Source organism: Phalangium opilio, unplaced genomic scaffold (genome assembly GCF_054372755.1).
Source record: "Phalangium opilio isolate 3A_F unplaced genomic scaffold, DU_Popi_V2 ptg007730c_1, whole genome shotgun sequence".
Classification (NCBI taxonomy): Eukaryota; Metazoa; Arthropoda; class Arachnida; order Opiliones; family Phalangiidae; genus Phalangium; species Phalangium opilio.
In genome coordinates, this window is record NW_028324266.1 from 336,123 (window position 1) to 352,181 (window position 16,059).

At 38.0% G+C, this 16,059-nt stretch overlaps 21 non-coding genes and 39 pseudogenes across 21 annotated transcripts; all 60 read right to left on the minus strand.

The window, feature by feature from the left end:
* Nucleotides 1-120: 120 nt before the first annotated feature.
* On the minus strand, nt 121-239 carry LOC149581709 (5S ribosomal RNA; annotated as a pseudogene).
* A 122-nt stretch (nt 240-361) lies between these two features.
* On the minus strand, nt 362-464 carry LOC149581710 (5S ribosomal RNA; annotated as a pseudogene).
* Nucleotides 465-601: 137 nt separating this feature from the next.
* On the minus strand, nt 602-720 carry LOC149581711 (5S ribosomal RNA). Its single transcript, XR_016381069.1, has one exon. It is a non-coding gene; the product is annotated as a 5S ribosomal RNA (ribosomal RNA).
* Nucleotides 721-842: 122 nt separating this feature from the next.
* LOC149581712 (5S ribosomal RNA) lies at nt 843-945 on the minus strand (annotated as a pseudogene).
* A 137-nt stretch (nt 946-1,082) lies between these two features.
* LOC149581713 (5S ribosomal RNA) lies at nt 1,083-1,201 on the minus strand (annotated as a pseudogene).
* Nucleotides 1,202-1,337: 136 nt separating this feature from the next.
* Nucleotides 1,338-1,456, minus strand: LOC149581714 (5S ribosomal RNA). Its single transcript, XR_016381086.1, has one exon. It is a non-coding gene; the product is annotated as a 5S ribosomal RNA (ribosomal RNA).
* Nucleotides 1,457-1,592: 136 nt separating this feature from the next.
* Nucleotides 1,593-1,711, minus strand: LOC149581715 (5S ribosomal RNA; annotated as a pseudogene).
* Nucleotides 1,712-1,833: 122 nt separating this feature from the next.
* Nucleotides 1,834-1,936, minus strand: LOC149581716 (5S ribosomal RNA; annotated as a pseudogene).
* A 137-nt stretch (nt 1,937-2,073) lies between these two features.
* Nucleotides 2,074-2,192, minus strand: LOC149581717 (5S ribosomal RNA; annotated as a pseudogene).
* A 122-nt stretch (nt 2,193-2,314) lies between these two features.
* On the minus strand, nt 2,315-2,417 carry LOC149581718 (5S ribosomal RNA; annotated as a pseudogene).
* A 137-nt stretch (nt 2,418-2,554) lies between these two features.
* Nucleotides 2,555-2,673, minus strand: LOC149581719 (5S ribosomal RNA). The gene has a single exon (XR_016380999.1). It is a non-coding gene; the product is annotated as a 5S ribosomal RNA (ribosomal RNA).
* Nucleotides 2,674-2,810: 137 nt separating this feature from the next.
* Nucleotides 2,811-2,929, minus strand: LOC149581720 (5S ribosomal RNA; annotated as a pseudogene).
* A 136-nt stretch (nt 2,930-3,065) lies between these two features.
* LOC149581721 (5S ribosomal RNA) lies at nt 3,066-3,184 on the minus strand (annotated as a pseudogene).
* A 137-nt stretch (nt 3,185-3,321) lies between these two features.
* Nucleotides 3,322-3,439, minus strand: LOC149581722 (5S ribosomal RNA; annotated as a pseudogene).
* A 122-nt stretch (nt 3,440-3,561) lies between these two features.
* LOC149581723 (5S ribosomal RNA) lies at nt 3,562-3,664 on the minus strand (annotated as a pseudogene).
* Nucleotides 3,665-3,801: 137 nt separating this feature from the next.
* LOC149581724 (5S ribosomal RNA) lies at nt 3,802-3,920 on the minus strand (annotated as a pseudogene).
* Nucleotides 3,921-4,056: 136 nt separating this feature from the next.
* On the minus strand, nt 4,057-4,175 carry LOC149581725 (5S ribosomal RNA). The gene has a single exon (XR_016380948.1). It is a non-coding gene; the product is annotated as a 5S ribosomal RNA (ribosomal RNA).
* Nucleotides 4,176-4,297: 122 nt separating this feature from the next.
* LOC149581726 (5S ribosomal RNA) lies at nt 4,298-4,400 on the minus strand (annotated as a pseudogene).
* Nucleotides 4,401-4,536: 136 nt separating this feature from the next.
* Nucleotides 4,537-4,655, minus strand: LOC149581727 (5S ribosomal RNA). Its single transcript, XR_016380959.1, has one exon. It is a non-coding gene; the product is annotated as a 5S ribosomal RNA (ribosomal RNA).
* A 121-nt stretch (nt 4,656-4,776) lies between these two features.
* On the minus strand, nt 4,777-4,879 carry LOC149581728 (5S ribosomal RNA; annotated as a pseudogene).
* Nucleotides 4,880-5,015: 136 nt separating this feature from the next.
* On the minus strand, nt 5,016-5,134 carry LOC149581729 (5S ribosomal RNA). Its single transcript, XR_016381125.1, has one exon. It is a non-coding gene; the product is annotated as a 5S ribosomal RNA (ribosomal RNA).
* Nucleotides 5,135-5,271: 137 nt separating this feature from the next.
* Nucleotides 5,272-5,390, minus strand: LOC149581730 (5S ribosomal RNA). The gene has a single exon (XR_016381070.1). It is a non-coding gene; the product is annotated as a 5S ribosomal RNA (ribosomal RNA).
* Nucleotides 5,391-5,512: 122 nt separating this feature from the next.
* On the minus strand, nt 5,513-5,615 carry LOC149581731 (5S ribosomal RNA; annotated as a pseudogene).
* A 136-nt stretch (nt 5,616-5,751) lies between these two features.
* Nucleotides 5,752-5,870, minus strand: LOC149581732 (5S ribosomal RNA). The gene has a single exon (XR_016380808.1). It is a non-coding gene; the product is annotated as a 5S ribosomal RNA (ribosomal RNA).
* Nucleotides 5,871-6,006: 136 nt separating this feature from the next.
* On the minus strand, nt 6,007-6,125 carry LOC149581733 (5S ribosomal RNA; annotated as a pseudogene).
* Nucleotides 6,126-6,261: 136 nt separating this feature from the next.
* Nucleotides 6,262-6,380, minus strand: LOC149581734 (5S ribosomal RNA). The gene has a single exon (XR_016380782.1). It is a non-coding gene; the product is annotated as a 5S ribosomal RNA (ribosomal RNA).
* Nucleotides 6,381-6,517: 137 nt separating this feature from the next.
* Nucleotides 6,518-6,620, minus strand: LOC149581735 (5S ribosomal RNA; annotated as a pseudogene).
* Nucleotides 6,621-6,756: 136 nt separating this feature from the next.
* Nucleotides 6,757-6,875, minus strand: LOC149581736 (5S ribosomal RNA; annotated as a pseudogene).
* A 136-nt stretch (nt 6,876-7,011) lies between these two features.
* Nucleotides 7,012-7,130, minus strand: LOC149581737 (5S ribosomal RNA). Its single transcript, XR_016380783.1, has one exon. It is a non-coding gene; the product is annotated as a 5S ribosomal RNA (ribosomal RNA).
* A 121-nt stretch (nt 7,131-7,251) lies between these two features.
* Nucleotides 7,252-7,354, minus strand: LOC149581738 (5S ribosomal RNA; annotated as a pseudogene).
* A 137-nt stretch (nt 7,355-7,491) lies between these two features.
* On the minus strand, nt 7,492-7,610 carry LOC149581739 (5S ribosomal RNA; annotated as a pseudogene).
* A 137-nt stretch (nt 7,611-7,747) lies between these two features.
* On the minus strand, nt 7,748-7,866 carry LOC149581740 (5S ribosomal RNA). Its single transcript, XR_016380784.1, has one exon. It is a non-coding gene; the product is annotated as a 5S ribosomal RNA (ribosomal RNA).
* Nucleotides 7,867-8,002: 136 nt separating this feature from the next.
* Nucleotides 8,003-8,121, minus strand: LOC149581741 (5S ribosomal RNA; annotated as a pseudogene).
* A 136-nt stretch (nt 8,122-8,257) lies between these two features.
* Nucleotides 8,258-8,376, minus strand: LOC149581742 (5S ribosomal RNA). The gene has a single exon (XR_016380785.1). It is a non-coding gene; the product is annotated as a 5S ribosomal RNA (ribosomal RNA).
* Nucleotides 8,377-8,513: 137 nt separating this feature from the next.
* LOC149581743 (5S ribosomal RNA) lies at nt 8,514-8,616 on the minus strand (annotated as a pseudogene).
* A 136-nt stretch (nt 8,617-8,752) lies between these two features.
* On the minus strand, nt 8,753-8,871 carry LOC149581744 (5S ribosomal RNA; annotated as a pseudogene).
* A 137-nt stretch (nt 8,872-9,008) lies between these two features.
* On the minus strand, nt 9,009-9,127 carry LOC149581745 (5S ribosomal RNA). Its single transcript, XR_016380786.1, has one exon. It is a non-coding gene; the product is annotated as a 5S ribosomal RNA (ribosomal RNA).
* Nucleotides 9,128-9,478: 351 nt separating this feature from the next.
* On the minus strand, nt 9,479-9,581 carry LOC149581746 (5S ribosomal RNA; annotated as a pseudogene).
* A 136-nt stretch (nt 9,582-9,717) lies between these two features.
* On the minus strand, nt 9,718-9,836 carry LOC149581747 (5S ribosomal RNA). Its single transcript, XR_016380809.1, has one exon. It is a non-coding gene; the product is annotated as a 5S ribosomal RNA (ribosomal RNA).
* A 136-nt stretch (nt 9,837-9,972) lies between these two features.
* On the minus strand, nt 9,973-10,091 carry LOC149581748 (5S ribosomal RNA). The gene has a single exon (XR_016380960.1). It is a non-coding gene; the product is annotated as a 5S ribosomal RNA (ribosomal RNA).
* Nucleotides 10,092-10,692: 601 nt separating this feature from the next.
* On the minus strand, nt 10,693-10,811 carry LOC149581749 (5S ribosomal RNA; annotated as a pseudogene).
* Nucleotides 10,812-10,947: 136 nt separating this feature from the next.
* Nucleotides 10,948-11,066, minus strand: LOC149581750 (5S ribosomal RNA). The gene has a single exon (XR_016381126.1). It is a non-coding gene; the product is annotated as a 5S ribosomal RNA (ribosomal RNA).
* A 136-nt stretch (nt 11,067-11,202) lies between these two features.
* Nucleotides 11,203-11,321, minus strand: LOC149581751 (5S ribosomal RNA). Its single transcript, XR_016380961.1, has one exon. It is a non-coding gene; the product is annotated as a 5S ribosomal RNA (ribosomal RNA).
* A 601-nt stretch (nt 11,322-11,922) lies between these two features.
* On the minus strand, nt 11,923-12,041 carry LOC149581752 (5S ribosomal RNA; annotated as a pseudogene).
* Nucleotides 12,042-12,177: 136 nt separating this feature from the next.
* Nucleotides 12,178-12,296, minus strand: LOC149581753 (5S ribosomal RNA). Its single transcript, XR_016381127.1, has one exon. It is a non-coding gene; the product is annotated as a 5S ribosomal RNA (ribosomal RNA).
* A 136-nt stretch (nt 12,297-12,432) lies between these two features.
* Nucleotides 12,433-12,551, minus strand: LOC149581754 (5S ribosomal RNA). The gene has a single exon (XR_016381146.1). It is a non-coding gene; the product is annotated as a 5S ribosomal RNA (ribosomal RNA).
* A 136-nt stretch (nt 12,552-12,687) lies between these two features.
* On the minus strand, nt 12,688-12,806 carry LOC149581755 (5S ribosomal RNA). Its single transcript, XR_016380873.1, has one exon. It is a non-coding gene; the product is annotated as a 5S ribosomal RNA (ribosomal RNA).
* Nucleotides 12,807-12,944: 138 nt separating this feature from the next.
* On the minus strand, nt 12,945-13,063 carry LOC149581756 (5S ribosomal RNA; annotated as a pseudogene).
* Nucleotides 13,064-13,185: 122 nt separating this feature from the next.
* LOC149581757 (5S ribosomal RNA) lies at nt 13,186-13,288 on the minus strand (annotated as a pseudogene).
* Nucleotides 13,289-13,425: 137 nt separating this feature from the next.
* On the minus strand, nt 13,426-13,544 carry LOC149581758 (5S ribosomal RNA; annotated as a pseudogene).
* A 137-nt stretch (nt 13,545-13,681) lies between these two features.
* Nucleotides 13,682-13,800, minus strand: LOC149581759 (5S ribosomal RNA). The gene has a single exon (XR_016380900.1). It is a non-coding gene; the product is annotated as a 5S ribosomal RNA (ribosomal RNA).
* A 136-nt stretch (nt 13,801-13,936) lies between these two features.
* On the minus strand, nt 13,937-14,039 carry LOC149581760 (5S ribosomal RNA; annotated as a pseudogene).
* A 137-nt stretch (nt 14,040-14,176) lies between these two features.
* On the minus strand, nt 14,177-14,295 carry LOC149581761 (5S ribosomal RNA; annotated as a pseudogene).
* A 122-nt stretch (nt 14,296-14,417) lies between these two features.
* Nucleotides 14,418-14,520, minus strand: LOC149581762 (5S ribosomal RNA; annotated as a pseudogene).
* Nucleotides 14,521-14,642: 122 nt separating this feature from the next.
* On the minus strand, nt 14,643-14,745 carry LOC149581763 (5S ribosomal RNA; annotated as a pseudogene).
* A 137-nt stretch (nt 14,746-14,882) lies between these two features.
* LOC149581764 (5S ribosomal RNA) lies at nt 14,883-15,001 on the minus strand (annotated as a pseudogene).
* Nucleotides 15,002-15,137: 136 nt separating this feature from the next.
* LOC149581765 (5S ribosomal RNA) lies at nt 15,138-15,256 on the minus strand (annotated as a pseudogene).
* A 136-nt stretch (nt 15,257-15,392) lies between these two features.
* LOC149581766 (5S ribosomal RNA) lies at nt 15,393-15,511 on the minus strand (annotated as a pseudogene).
* Nucleotides 15,512-15,647: 136 nt separating this feature from the next.
* Nucleotides 15,648-15,750, minus strand: LOC149581767 (5S ribosomal RNA; annotated as a pseudogene).
* Nucleotides 15,751-15,888: 138 nt separating this feature from the next.
* On the minus strand, nt 15,889-16,007 carry LOC149581768 (5S ribosomal RNA; annotated as a pseudogene).
* Nucleotides 16,008-16,059: the final 52 nt, after the last annotated feature.

The window sequence follows — 16,059 nt, forward strand, 5'->3', positions numbered from 1 at the left end:
ATTCGAATTTAAATTAAGTGAGACAAATTAACCATCATCTTTTTAAAACAATAACAAAAAGAAAATATGTTTGCTTTTTTCATATCTATTGGAATTTAAAAGAGGAAAAAAAAGTGAAAAACCCAACGGCACGCAGTGTTCCTAAGTGGTCTCCCTCCCAAGTACTGACTGCGCTCGACGCTGCTTAACTTCTGTGATCGGACGAGAACCGGTGTTTTTAGCGTGATATGGCCGTTGCCGAAAGTGCTATTTAATAATTTGAATTTAATTAACCTTCATCTTTATAAATCAATAAGAAAAAGAAGATATGTTTGCTTTTTTCATATCTCATGGAATTTAAAAGAGGAAATAAAAGTGAAAAAGCCAACGGCACGCAAAGTTTCCAAGTACTGACTGCGCTCGACGCTGCTTAACTTCGGTGATCGGACGAGAACCGGTGTTTTCAGCGTGATATGGCCGTTGCCGAGAGTGCTAGATAATAATTCGAATTTAAATTAAGTGAGACAAATTAACCATCATCTTTTTAAAACAATAACAAAAAGAAAATATGTTGGCTTTTTTCATATCTATTGGAATTTAAAAGAGGAAAAAAAAGTGAAAAAGCCAACGGCACGCAGTGTTCCTACGTGGTCTCCCTCCCAAGTACTGACTGCGCTCGACGCTGCTTAACTTCGGTGATCGGACGAGAACCGGTGTTTTTAGCGTGATATGGCCGTTGCCGAAAGTGCTATTTAATAATTTGAATTTAATTAACCTTCATCTTTATAAATCAATAAGAAAAAGAAGATATGTTTGCTTTTTTCATATCTCATGGAATTTAAAAGAGGAAATAAAAGTGAAAAAGCCAACGGCACGCAAAGTTTCCAAGTACTGACTGCGCTCGACGCTGCTTAACTTCGGTGATCGGTCGAGAACCGGTGTTTTCAGCGTGATATGGCCGTTGCCGAGAGTGCTAGATAATAATTCGAATTTAAATTAAGTGAGACAAATTGACCTTCATCTTTTTAAAACAATAACAAAAAGAAAATATGTTGGCTTTTTTCATATCTATTGGAATTTAAAAGAGGAAAAAAAAGTGAAAAAGCCAACGGCACGCAGTGTTCCTAAGTGGTCTCTCTCCCAAGTACTGACTGCGCTCGACGCTGCTTAACTTCGGTGATCCGACGAGAACCGGTGTTTTCAGCGTGATATGGCCGTTGCCGAGAGTGCCAGATAATAATTCGAATTGAAATTAAGTGAGACAAATTGACCTTCATCTTTTTAAAACAATAACAAAAAGAAAATATGTTTGCCTTTTTCATATCAATAGGAATTTAAAAGAGGAAAAAAAGTGAAAAAGCAAACGGCACGCAGTGTTCCTAAGTGGTCTCCCTCCCAAGTACTGACTGCGCTCGACGCTGCTTAACTTCGGTGATCGGACGAGAACCGGTGTTTTCAGCGTGATATGGCCGTTGCCGAGAGTGCTAGATAATAATTCGAATTTATATTAAGTGAGACAAATTAACCTTCATCTTTTTAAAACAATAACAAAAAGAAAATATGTTTGCTTTTTTCATATCTATTGGAATTTAAAAGAGGAAAAAAAGTGAAAAAGCCAACGGCACGCAGTGTTCCTAAGTGGTCTCCCTCCCAAGTACTGAGTGCGCTCGACGCTTCTTAACTTCGGTGATCGGACGAGAACCGGTGTTTTCAGCGTGATATGGCCGTTGCCGAGAGTGCTAGATAATAATTCGAATTTAATTAACCTTCATCTTTATAAATCAATAAGAAAAAGAAGATATGTTTGCTGTTTTCATATCTCATGGAATTTAAAAGAGGAAATAAAAGTGAAAAAGCCAACGGCACGCAAAGTTTCCAAGTACTGACTGCGCTCGACGCTGCTTAACTTCGGTGATCGGACGAGAACCGGTGTTTTCAGCGTGATATGGCCGTTGCCGAGAGTGCTATTTAATAATTCGAATTTAAATTAAGTGAGACAAATTAACCATCATCTTTTTAAAACAATAACAAAAAGAAAATATGTTGGCTTTTTTCATATCTATTGGAATTTAAAAGAGGAAAAAAAAGTGAAAAAGCCAACGGCACGCAGTGTTCCTAAGTGGTCTCCCTCCCAAGTACTGACTGCGCTCGACGCTGCTTAACTTCGGTGATCGGACGAGAACCGGTGTTTTTTGCGTGATATGGCCGTTGCCGAAAGTGCTATTTAATAATTTGAATTTAATTAACCTTCATCTTTATAAATCAATAAGAAAAAGAAGATATGTTTGCTTTTTTCATATCTCATGGAATTTAAAAGAGGAAATAAAAGTGAAAAAGCCAAAGGCACGCAAAGTTTCCAAGTACTGACTGCGCTCGACGCTGCTTAACTTCGGTGATCGGACGAGAACCGGTGTTTTCAGCGTGATATGGCCGTTGCCGAGAGTGCTAGATAATAATTCGAATTTAAATTAAGTGAGACAAATTGACCTTCATCTTTTTAAAACAATAACAAAAAGAAAATATGTTGGCTTTTTTCATATCTATTGGAATTTAAAAGAGGAAAAAAAAGTGAAAAAGCCAACGGCACGCAGTGTTCCTAAGTGGTCTCCCTCCCAAGTACTGACTGCGCTCGACGCTGCTTAACTTCGGTGATCCGACGAGAACCGGTGTTTTCAGCGTGATATGGCCGTTGCCGAGAGTGCCAGATAATAATTCGAATTGAAATTAAGTGAGACAAATTGACCTTCATCTTTTTAAAACAATAACAAAAAGAAAATATGTTTGCCTTTTTCATATCAATAGGAATTTAAAAGAGGAAAAAAAAGTGAAAAAGCAAACGGCACGCAGTGTTCCTAAGTGGTCTCCCTCCCAAGTACTGACTGCGCTCACCGCTGCTTAACTTCGATGATCGGACGAGAACCGGTGTTTTCAGCGTGATATGGCCGTTGCCGAGAGTGCTAGATAATAATTCGAATTTATATTAAGTGAGACAAATTAACCTTCTTCTTTTTAAAACAATAACAAAAAGAAAATATGTTTGCTTTTTTCATATCTATTGGAATTTAAAAGAGGAAAAAAAGTGAAAAAGCCAACGGCACGCAGTGTTCCTAAGTGGTCTCCCTCCCAAGTACTGACTGCGCTCGACGCTTCTTAACTTCGGTGATCGGACGAGAACCGGTGTTTTCAGCGGGATATGGCCGTTGCCGAGAGTGCTAGATAATAATTCGAATTTAAATTAAGTGAGACAAATTAACCATCAACTTTTTAAAACAATAACAAAAAGAAAATATGTTTGCTTTTTTCATATCCATTGGAATTTAAAAGAGGAAAAAAAAGTGAAAAAGCCAACGGCCGCAGTGTTCCTACGTGGTCTCCCTCCCATGTACTGACTGCGCTCGACGCTGCTTAACTTCGGTGATCGGACGAGAACCGGTGTTTTTAGCGTGATATGGCCGTTGCCGAAAGTGCTATTTAATAATTTGAATTTAATTAACCTTCATCTTTATAAATCAATAAGAAAAAGAAGATATGTTTGCTGTTTTCATATCTCATGGAATTTAAAAGAGGAAATAAAAGTGAAAAAGCCAACGGCACGCAAAGTTTCCAAGTACTGACTGCGCTCGACGCTGCTTAACTTCGGTGATCGGACGAGAACCGGTGTTTTCAGCGTGATATGGCCGTTGCCGAGAGTGCTAGATAATAATTCGAATTTAAATTAAGTGAGACAAATTAACCATCATCTTTTTAAAACAATAACAAAAAGAAAATATGTTGGCTTTTTTCATATCTATTGGAATATAAAAGAGGAAAAAAAAGTGAAAAAGCCAACGGCACGCAGTGTTCCTAAGTGGTCTCCCTCCCAAGTACTGACTGCGCTCGACGCTGCTTAACTTCGGTGATCCGACGAGAACCGGTGTTTTCAGCGTGATTTGGCCGTTGCCGAGAGTGCTATTTAATAATTCGAATTTAAATTAAGTGAGACAAATTAACCTTCATCTTTTTAAAACAATAACAAAAAGAAAATATGTTGGCTTTTTTCATATCTATAGGAATTTAAAAGAGGAAAAAAAGTGAAAAAGCCAACGGCACGCAGTGTTCCTAAGTGGTCTCCCTCCCAAGTACTGACTGCGCTCGACGCTGCTTAACTTCGGTGATCGGACGAGAACCGGTATTTTCAGCGTGATATGGCCGTTGCCGAGAGTGCTATTTAATAATTCGAATTTAATTAACCTTCATCTTTATAAATCAATAAGAAAAAGAAGATATGTTTGCTTTTTTCATATCTCATGGAATTTAAAAGAGGAAATAAAAGTGAAAAAGCCAACGGCACGCAAAGTTTCCAAGTACTGACTGCGCTCGACGCTGCTTAACTTCGGTGATCGGACGAGAACCGGTGTTTTCAGCGTGATATGGCCGTTGCCGAGAGTGCTAGATAATAATTCGAATTTAACTTAAGTGAGACAAATTAACCATCATCTTTTTAAAACAATAACAAAAAGAAAATATGTTTGCTTTTTTCATATCTATTGGAATTTAAAAGAGGAAAAAAAGTGAAAAAGCCAACGGCACGCAGTGTTCCTAAGTGGTCTCCCTCCCAAGTACTGACTGCGCTCGACGCTGCTTAACTTCGGTGATCGGACGAGAACCAGTGTTTTCAGCGTGATATGGCCGTTGCCGAGAGTGCTATTTAATAATTTGAATTTAAAAACCTTGATCTTTATAAAACAATAACAAAAAGAAGATATGTTTGCTTTTTTCATATCTGATGGAATTTAAAAGAGGAAATAAAAGTGAAAAAGGCAACGGCACGCAGAGTTTCCAAGTACTGACTGCGCTCGACGCTGCTTAACTTCGGTGATCGGACGAGAACCGGTGTCTTCAGCGTGATATGGCCGTTGCCGAGAGTGCTAGATAATAATTCGAATTTAAATTAAGTGAGACAAATTAACCTTCATCTTTTTAAAACAATAACAAAAAGAAAATATGTTTGCTTTTTTCATATCTATTGGAATTTAAAAGAGGAAAAAAAGTGAAAAAGCCAACGGCACGCAGTGTTCCTAAGTGGTCTCCCTCCCAAGTACTGACTGCGCTCGACGCTTCTTAACTTCGGTGATCGGACGAGAACCGGTGTTTTCAGCGTGATATGGCCGTTGCCGAGAGTGCTAGATAATAATTCGAATTTAAATTAAGTGAGACAAATTAACCATCATCTTTTTAAAACAATAACAAAAAGAAAATATGTTTGCTTTTTTCATATCTATTGGAATTTAAAAGAGGAAAAAAAAGTGAAAAAGCCAACGGCACGCAGTGTTCCTACGTGGTCTCCCTCCCAAGTACTGACTGCGCTCGACGCTGCTTAACTTCGGTGATCGGACGAGAACCGGTGTTTTTAGCGTGATATGGCCGTTGCCGAAAGTGCTATTTAATAATTTAAATTTTATTAACCTTCATCTTTATAAATCAATAAGAAAAAGAAGATATGTTTGCTTTTTTCATATCTCATGGAATTTAAAAGAGGAAATAAAAGTGAAAAAGACAACGGCACGCAAAGTTTCCAAGTACTGACTGCGCTCGACGCTGCTTAACTTCGGTGATCGGACGAGAACCGGTGTTTTCAGCGTGATATGGCCGTTGCCGAGAGTGCTAGATAATAATTCGAATTTAAATTAAGTGAGACAAATTAACCATCATCTTTTTAAAACAATAACAAAAAGAAAATATGTTTGCTTTTTTCATATCTATTGGAATTTAAAAGAGGAAAAAAAGTGAAAAAGCCAACGGCACGCAGTGTTCCTAAGCGGTCTCCCTCCCAAGTACTGACTGCGCTCGACGCTGCTTAACTTCGGTGATCGGACGAGAACCGGTGTTTTCAGCGTGATATGGCCGTTGCCGAGAGTGCTATTTAATAATTCGAATTTAAATTAAGTGAGACAAATTTACCTTCATCTTTTTAATACAATAACAAAAAGAAAATATGTTGGCTTTTTTCATATCTAGTGGAATTTAAAAGAGGAAAAAAAGTGAAAAAGCCAACGGCACGCAGTGTTTCTAAGTGGTCTCCCTCCCAAGTACTGACTGCGCTCGCCGATGCTTAACATCGGTGATCTGACGAGATCTGGTGTTTTCAGCGTGATATGGCCGTTGCCGAGAGTGCTAGATAATAATTCGAATTTAAATTAAGTGAGACAAATAGACCTTCATCATTTTAAAACAATAACAAAAAGAAAATATGTTTGCTTTTTTCATATCTATTGGAATTTAAAAGAGGAAAAAAAGTGAAAAAGCCAACGGCACGCAGTGTTCCTAAGTGGTCTCCCTCCCAAGTACTGACTGCGCTCGACGCTGCTTAACTTCGGTGATCGGACGAGAACCGGTGTTTTCAGCGTGATATGGCCGTTGCCGAGAGTGCTATTTAATAATTCGAATTTAAATTAAGTGAGACAAATTTACCTTCATCTTTTTAATACAATAACAAAAAGAAAATATGTTGGCTTTTTTCATATCTATAGGAATTTAAAAGAGGAAAAAAAAGTGAAAAATCCAACGGCACGCAAAGTTTCCAAGTACTGACTTCGCTCGACGCTGCTTAACTTCGGTGATCGGACGAGAACCGGTGTTTTCAGCGTGATATGGCCGTTGCCGAGAGTGCTATTTAATAATTCGAATTTAAATTAAGTGAGACAAATTAACCATCATCTTTTTAAAACAATAACAAAAAGAAAATATGTTTGCTTTTTTCATATCTAGTGGAATTTAAAAGAGGAAAAAAAGTGAAAAAGCCAACGGCACGCAGTGTTTCTAAGTGGTCTCCCTCCCAAGTACTGACTGCGCTCGCCGATGCTTAACTTCGGTGATCTGACGAGATCTGGTGTTTTCAGCGTGATATGGCCGTTGCCGAGAGTGCTAGATAATAATTCGAATTTAAATTAAGTGAGACAAATAGACCTTCATCTTTTTAAAACAATAACAAAAAAAAATATGTTTGCTTTTTTCATATCTATAGGTATTTAAAATTGGAAAAAAAAGTGAAAAAGCCAACGGCACGCAGTGTTCCTAAGTGGTCTCCCTCCCAAGTACTGACTGCGCTCGACGCTGCTTAACTTCGGTGATCGGACGAGAACCGGTGTTTTCAGCGTGATATGGCCGTTGCCGAGAGTGCTATTTAATAATTCGAAATTAATAAACCTTCATCTTTATAAATCAATAATAAAAAGAAGATATGTTTGCTTTTTCATATCTCATGGAATTTAAAAGAGGAAATAAAAGTGAAAAAGCCAACGGCACGCAAAGTTTCCAAGTACTGACTGCGCTCGACGCTGCTTAACTTCGGTGATCGGACGAGAACCGGTGTTTTCAGCGTGATATGGCCGTTGCCGAGAGTGCTATTTAATAATTCGAATTTAAATTAAGTGAGACAAATTAACCATCATCTTTTTAAAACAATAACAAAAAGAAAATATGTTTGCTTTTTTCATATCTAGTGGAATTTAAAAGAGGAAAAAAAAGTGAAAAAGCCAACGGCACGCAGTGTTTCTAAGTGGTCTCCCTCCCAAGTACTGACTGCGCTCGCCGATGCTTAACTTCGGTGATCTGACGAGATCTGGTGTTTTCAGCATGATATGGCCGTTGCCGAGAGTGCTAGATAATAATTCGAATTTAAATTAAGTGAGACAAATAGACCTTCATCTTTTTAAAATAAATAACAAAAAAAAATACGTTTGCTTTTTTCATATCTATAGGTATTTAAAATTGGAAAAAAAAGTGAAAAAGCCAACGGCACGCAGTGTTCCTAAGTGGTCTCCCTCCCAAGTACTGACTGCGCTCGACGCTGCTTAACTTCGGTGATCGGACGAGAACCGGTGTTTTCAGCGTGATATGGCCGTTGCCGAGAGTGCTATTTAATAATTCGAATTTAAATTAAGTGAGACAAATTTACCTTCATCTTTTTAATACAATAACAAAAAGAAAATATGTTGGCTTTTTTCATATCTAGTGGAATTTAAAAGAGGAAAAAAAGTGAAAAAGCCAACGGCACGCAGTGTTTCTAAGTGGTCTCCCTCCCAAGTACTGACTGCGCTCGCCGATGCTTAACATCGGTGATCTGACGAGATCTGGTGTTTTCAGCGTGATATGGCCGTTGCCGAGAGTGCTAGATAATAATTCGAATTTAAATTAAGTGAGACAAATAGACCTTCATCATTTTAAAACAATAACAAAAAGAAAATATGTTTGCTTTTTTCATATCTATTGGAATTTAAAAGAGGAAAAAAAGTGAAAAAGCCAACGGCACGCAGTGTTCCTAAGTGGTCTCCCTCCCAAGTACTGACTGCGCTCGACGCTGCTTAACTTCGGTGATCGGACGAGAACCGGTGTTTTCAGCGTGATATGGCCGTTGCCGAGAGTGCTATTTAATAATTCGAATTTAAATTAAGTGAGACAAATTTACCTTCATCTTTTTAATACAATAACAAAAAGAAAATATGTTGGCTTTTTTCATATCTATAGGAATTTAAAAGAGGAAAAAAAAGTGAAAAATCCAACGGCACGCAAAGTTTCCAAGTACTGACTTCGCTCGACGCAGCTTAACTTCGGTGATCGGACGAGAACCGGTGTTTTCAGCGTGATATGGCCGTTGCCGAGAGTGCTATTTAATAATTCGAATTTAAATTAAGTGAGACAAATTAACCATCATCTTTTTAAAACAATAACAAAAAGAAAATATGTTTGCTTTTTTCATATCTAGTGGAATTTAAAAGAGGAAAAAAAGTGAAAAAGCCAACGGCACGCAGTGTTTCTAAGTGGTCTCCCTCCCAAGTACTGACTGCGCTCGCCGATGCTTAACTTCGGTGATCTGACGAGATCTGGTGTTTTCAGCGTGATATGGCCGTTGCCGAGAGTGCTAGATAATAATTCGAATTTAAATTAAGTGAGACAAATAGACCTTCATCTTTTTAAAACAATAACAAAAAAAAAATATGTTTGCTTTTTTCATATCTATAGGTATTTAAAATTGGAAAAAAAAGTGAAAAAGCCAACGGCACGCAGTGTTCCTAAGTGGTCTCCCTCCCAAGTACTGACTGCGCTCGACGCTGCTTAACTTCGGTGATCGGACGAGAACCGGTGTTTTCAGCGTGATATGGCCGTTGCCGAGAGTGCTATTTAATAATTCGAAATTAATAAACCTTCATCTTTATAAATCAATAATAAAAAGAAGATATGTTTGCTTTTTCATATCTCATGGAATTTAAAAGAGGAAAAAAAAGTGAAAAATCCAACGGCACGCAAAGTTTCCAAGTACTGACTGCGCTCGACGCTGCTTAACTTCGGTGATCGGACGAAAACCGGTTTTTTCAGCGTGATATGGCCGTTGCCGAGAGTGCTATTTAATAATTCGAATTAAATTACCCTTCATCTTTATAAATCAATAAGAAAAAGAAGATAGCCTATGTTTGCTTTTTTCATATATCATGGAATTTAAAAGAGGAAATAAAAGTGAAAAAGCCAACGGCACGCAAAGTTTCCAAGTACTGACTGCGCTCGACGCTGCTTAACTTCGGTGATCGGACGAGAACCGGTGTTTTCAGCGTGATATGGCCGTTGCCGAGAGTGCTAGATAATAATTCGAATTTAAATTAAGTGAGACAAATTAACCATCATCTTTTTAAAACAATAACAAAAAGAAAATATGTTTGCTTTTTTCATATCTATTGGAATTTAAAAGAGGAAAAAAAGTGAAAAAGCCAACGGCACGCAGTGTTCCTAAGCGGTCTCCCTCCCAAGTACTGACTGCGCTCGACGCTGCTTAACTTCGGTGATCGGACGAGAACCGGTGTTTTCAGCGTGATATGGCCGTTGCCGAGAGTGCTATTTAATAATTCGAATTTAAATTAAGTGAGACAAATTAACCTTCATCTTTTTAAAACAATAACAAAAAGAAAATATGTTTGCTTTTTTCATATCTATTGGAATTTAAAAGAGGAAAAAAAGTGAAAAAGCCAACGGCACGCAGTGTTCCTAAGTGGTCTCCCTCCCAAGTACTGACTGCGCTCGACGCTGCTTAACTTCGGTGATCGGACGAGAACCAGTGTTTTCAGCGTGATATGGCCGTTGCCGAGAGTGCTATTTAATAATTCGAATTTAAATTAAGTGAGACAAATTTACCTTCATCTTTTTAATACAATAACAAAAAGAAAATATGTTGGCTTTTTTCATATCTATAGGAATTTAAAAGAGGAAAAAAAAGTGAAAAATCCAACGGCACGCAAAGTTTCCAAGTACTGACTGCGCTCGACGCTGCTTAACTTCGGTGATCGGACGAAAACCGGTTTTTTCAGCGTGATATGGCCGTTGCCGAGAGTGCTATTTAATAATTCGAAATTAATAAACCTTCATCTTTATAAATCAATAATAAAAAGAAGATATGTTTGCTTTTTTCATATCTCATGGAATTTAAAAGAGGAAATAAAAGTGAAAAAGCCAACGGCACGCAAAGTTTCCAAGTACTGACTGCGCTCGACGCTGCTTAACTTCGGTGATCGGACGAGATCTGGTGTTTTCAGCGTGATATGGCCCTTGCCGAGAGTGCTAGATAATAATTCGAATTTAAATTAAGTGAGACAAATTGACCTTCATCTTTTTAAAACAATAACAAAAAAAAAATATGTTTGCTTTTTTCATATCTATAGGAATTTAAAAGAGGAAAAAAAGTGAAAAAGCCAACGGCACGCAGTGTTCCTAAGTGGTCTCCCTCCCAAGTACTGACTGCGCTCGCCGATGCTTAACTTCGGTGATCTGACGAGATCTGGTGTTTTCAGCGTGATATGGCCGTTGCCGAGAGTGCTAGATAATAATTCGAATTTAAATTAAGTGAGACAAATTAACCTTCATCTTTTTAAAGCAATAACAAAAAGAAAATATGTTTGCTTTTTTCATATCTATTGGAATTTAAAAGAGGAAAAAAAGTGAAAAAGCCAACGGCACGCAGTGTTCCTAAGTGGTCTCCCTCCCAAGTACTGACTGCGCTCGACGCTTCTTAACTTCGGTGATCGGACGAGAACCGGTGTTTTCAGCGTGATATGGCCGTTGCCGAGAGTGCTATTTAATAATTCGAATTTAAATTAAGTGAGACAAATTAACCTTCATCTTTTTAAAACAATAACAAAAAGAAAATATGTTTGCTTTTTTCATATCTATTGGAATTTAAAAGAGGAAAAAAAGTGAAAAAGCCAACGGCACGCAGTGTTCCTAAGTGGTCTCCCTCCCAAGTACTGACTGCGCTCGACGCTGCTTAACTTCGGTGATCGGACGAGAACCAGTGTTTTCAGCGTGATATGGCCGTTGCCGAGAGTGCTATTTAATAATTCGAATTTAAATTAAGTGAGACAAATTTACCTTCATCTTTTTAATACAATAACAAAAAGAAAATATGTTGGCTTTTTTCATATCTATAGGAATTTAAAAGAGGAAAAAAAAGTGAAAAATCCAACGGCACGCAAAGTTTCCAAGTACTGACTGCGCTCGACGCTGCTTAACTTCGGTGATCGGACGAAAACCGGTTTTTTCAGCGTGATATGGCCGTTGCCGAGAGTGCTATTTAATAATTCGAAATTAATAAACCTTCATCTTTATAAATCAATAATAAAAAGAAGATATGTTTGCTTTTTTCATATCTCATGGAATTTAAAAGAGGAAATAAAAGTGAAAAAGCCAACGGCACGCAAAGTTTCCAAGTACTGACTGCGCTCGACGCTGCTTAACTTCGGTGATCGGACGAGATCTGGTGTTTTCAGCGTGATATGGCCCTTGCCGAGAGTGCTAGATAATAATTCGAATTTAAATTAAGTGAGACAAATTGACCTTCATCTTTTTAAAACAATAACAAAAAAAAAATATGTTTGCTTTTTTCATATCTATAGGAATTTAAAAGAGGAAAAAAAGTGAAAAAGCCAACGGCACGCAGTGTTCCTAAGTGGTCTCCCTCCCAAGTACTGACTGCGCTCGCCGATGCTTAACTTCGGTGATCTGACGAGATCTGGTGTTTTCAGCGTGATATGGCCGTTGCCGAGAGTGCTAGATAATAATTCGAATTTAAATTAAGTGAGACAAATTAACCTTCATCTTTTTAAAGCAATAACAAAAAGAAAATATGTTTGCTTTTTTCATATCTATTGGAATTTAAAAGAGGAAAAAAAGTGAAAAAGCCAACGGCACGCAGTGTTCCTAAGTGGTCTCCCTCCCAAGTACTGACTGCGCTCGACGCTTCTTAACTTCGGTGATCGGACGAGAACCGGTGTTTTCAGCGTGATATGGCCGTTGCCGAGAGTGCTAGATAATAATTCGAATTTAAATTAAGTGAGACAAATTAACCATCATCTTTTTAAAACAATAACAAAAAGAAAATATGTTTGCTTTTTTCATATCTATTGGAATTTAAAAGAGGAAAAAAAGTGAAAAAGCCAACGGCACGCAGTGTTCCTAAGCGGTCTCTCTCCCAAGTACTGACTGCGCTCGACGCTGCTTAACTTCGGTGATCGGACGAGAACCGGTGTTTTCAGCGTGATATGGCCGTTGCCGAGAGTGCTATTTAATAATTCGAATTTAAATTAAGTGAGACAAATTAACCTTCATCTTTTTAAAACAATAACAAAAAGAAAATATGTTTGCTTTTTTCATATCTATTGGAATTTAAAAGAGGAAAAAAAGTGAAAAAGCCAACGGCACGCAGTGTTCCTAAGTGGTCTCCCTCCCAAGTACTAACTGCGCTCGACGCTGCTTAACTTCGGTGATCGGACGAGAACCGGTGTTTTCAGCGTGATATGGCCGTTGCCGAGAGTGCTATTTAATAATTCGAATTTATATTAAGTGAGACAAATTTACCTTCATCTTTTTAATACAATAACAAAAAGAAAATATGTTGGCTTTTTTCATATCTATAGGAATTTAAAAGAGGAAAAAAAAAGTGAAAAATCCAACGGCACGCAGTGTTCCTAAGTGGTCTCCCTCCCAAGTACTGACTGCGCTCGACGCGGCTTAACTTCGGTGATCGGACGAGAACCGGTGTTTTCAGCGTGATATGGCCGTTGCCGAGAGTGCTATTTAATAATTCGAAATTAATAAACCTTCATCTTTATAAATCTATAATAAAAAGAAGATATGTTTGCTTTTTTCATATCTCGTGGAATTTAAAAGAGGAAATAAAAGTGAAAAAGCCAACGGCACGCAAAGTTTCCAAGTACTGACTGCGCTCGACGCTGCTTAACTTCGGTGATCGGACGAGAACCGGTGTTTTCAGCGTGATATGGCCGTTGCCGAGAGTGCTATTTAATAATTCGAATTTAAATTAAGTGAGACAAATTAAACATCATCTTTCTAAAACAATAACAAAAAGAAAATATGTTTGCTTTTTTCATTTCTAGTGGAATTTAAAAGAGGAAAAAAAAGTGAAAAAGCCAACGGCACGCAGTGTTTCTAAGTGGTCTCCCTCCCAAGTACTGACTGCGCTCGCCGATGCTTAACTTCGGTGATCTGACGAGATCTGGTGTTTTCAGCGTGATATGGCCGTTGCCGAGAGTGCTATTTAATAATTCGAATTTAAATTAAGTGAGTCAAATTAATATTCATCTTCTTAAAACAATAACAAAAAGAAAATATGTTGGCTTTTTTCATATCTATTGGAATTTAAAAGAGGAAAAAAAAGCGAAAAAGCCAACGGCACGCAGTGTTCCTAAGTGGTCTCCCTCCCAAGTACTGACTGCGCTCGACGCTGCTTCACTTCGGTGATCGGACGAGAACCGGTGTTTTCAGCGTGATATGGCCGTTGCCGAGAGTGCTATTTAATAATTCGAATTTAAATTAAGTGAGACAAATTTACCTTCATCTTTTTAATACAATAACAAAAAGAAAATATGTTGGCTTTTTCATATCTATAGGAATTTAAAAGAGGAAAAAAAAGTGAAAAAGCCAACGGCACGCAAAGTTTCCAAGTACTGACTGCGCTCGACGCTGCTTAACTTCGGTGATCGGACGAGAACCGGTGTTTTCAGCGTGATATGGCCATTGCCGAGAGTGCTAGATAATAATTCGAATTTAAATTAAGTGAGACAAATTAACCATCATCTTTTTTAAACAATAACAAAAAGAAAATATGTTGGCTTTTTTCATATCTATTGGAATTTAAAAGAGGAAAAAAAAGTGAAAAAGCCAACGGCACGCAGTGTTCCTAAGTGGTCTCCCTCCCAAGTACTGACTGCGCTCGACGCTGCTTAACTTCGGTGATCCGACGAGAACCGGTGTTTTTAGCGTGATATGGCCGTTGCCGAGATTGCTATTTAATAATTTGAATTTAATTAACCTTCATCTTTATAAATCAATAAGAAAAAGAAGATATGTTTGCTTTTTTCATATCTCATGGAATTTAAAAGAGGAAATAAAAGTGAAAAAGCCAACGGCACGCAAAGTTTCCAAGTACTGACTGCGCTCGACGCTGCTTAACTTCGGTGATCGGACGAGAACCGGTGTTTTCAGCGTGATATTGCCGTTGCCGAGAGTGCTATTTAATAATTCGAAATTAATAAACCTTCATCTTTATAAATCAATAATAAAAAGAAGATATGTTTGCTTTTTTCATATCTCGTGGAATTTAAAAGAGGAAATAAAAGTGAAAAAGCCAACGGTACGCAAAGTTTCCAAGTACTGACTGCGCTCGACGCTGCTTAACTTCGGTGATCGGACGAGAACCGGTGTTTTCAGCGTGATATGGCCGTTGCCGAGAGTGCTATTTAATAATTCGAATTTAAATTAAGTGAGACAAATTAACCATCATCTTTTTAAAACAATAACAAAAAGAAAATATGTTTGCTTTTTTCATTTCTAGTGGAATTTAAAAGAGGAAAAAAAAGTGAAAAAGCCAACGGCACGCAGTGTTTCTAAGTGGTCTCCCTCCCAAGTACTGACTGCGCTCGCCGATGCTTAACTTCGGTGATCTGACGAGATCTGGTGTTTTCAGCGTGATATGGCCGTTGCCGAGAGTGCTATTTAATAATTCGAATTTAAATTAAGTGAGACAAATTAATATTCATCTTCTTAAAACAATAACAAAAAGAAAATATGGTGGCTTTTTTCATATCTATTGGAATTTAAAAGAGGAAAAAAAGTGAAAAAGCCAACGGCACTTAGCGTTCCTAAGTGGTCTCCCTCCCAAGTACTGACTGCGCTCGACGCTGCTTCACTTCGGTGATCGGACGAGAACCGGTGTTTTCAGCGTGATATGGCCGTTGCCGAGAGTGCTATTTAATAATTCGAATTTAAATTAAGTGAGACAAATTAATATTCATCTTCTTAAAACAATAACAAAAAGAAAATATGTTGGCTTTTTTCATATCTATTGGAATTTAAAAGAGGAAAAAAAGTGAAAAAGCCAACGGCACTTAGCGTTCCTAAGTGGTCTCCCTCCCAAGTACTGACTGCGCTCGACGCTGCTTCACTTCGGTGATCGGACGAGAACCGGTGTTTTCAGCGTGATATGGCCGTTGCCGAGAGTGCTATTTAATAATTCGAATTTAAATTAAGTGAGACAAATTTACCTTCATCTTTTTAATACAATAACAAAAAGAAAATATGTTGGCTTTTTCATATCTATAGGAATTTAAAAGAGGAAAAAAAAGTGAAAAAGCCAACGGCACGCAAAGTTTCCAAGTACTGACTGCGCTCGACGCTGCTTAACTTCGGTGATCGGACGAGAACCGGTGTTTTCAGCGTGATATGGCCATTGCCGAGAGTGCTAGATAATAATTCGAATTTAAATTAAGTGAGACAAATTAACCATCATCTTTTTAAAACAATAACAAAAAGAAAATATGTTGGCTTTTTTCATATCTATTGGAATTTAAAAGAGGAAAAAAAAAGTGAAAAAGCGAACGGCACGCAGTGTTCCTAAGTGGTCTCCCTCCCAAGTACTGACTGCGCTCGACGCTGCTTAACTTCGGTGATCCGACGAGAACCGGTGTTTTCAGCGTGATATGGCCGTTGCCGAGAGTGCCAGATAATAATTCGAATTTAAATTAAGTGAGACAAATTAACCTT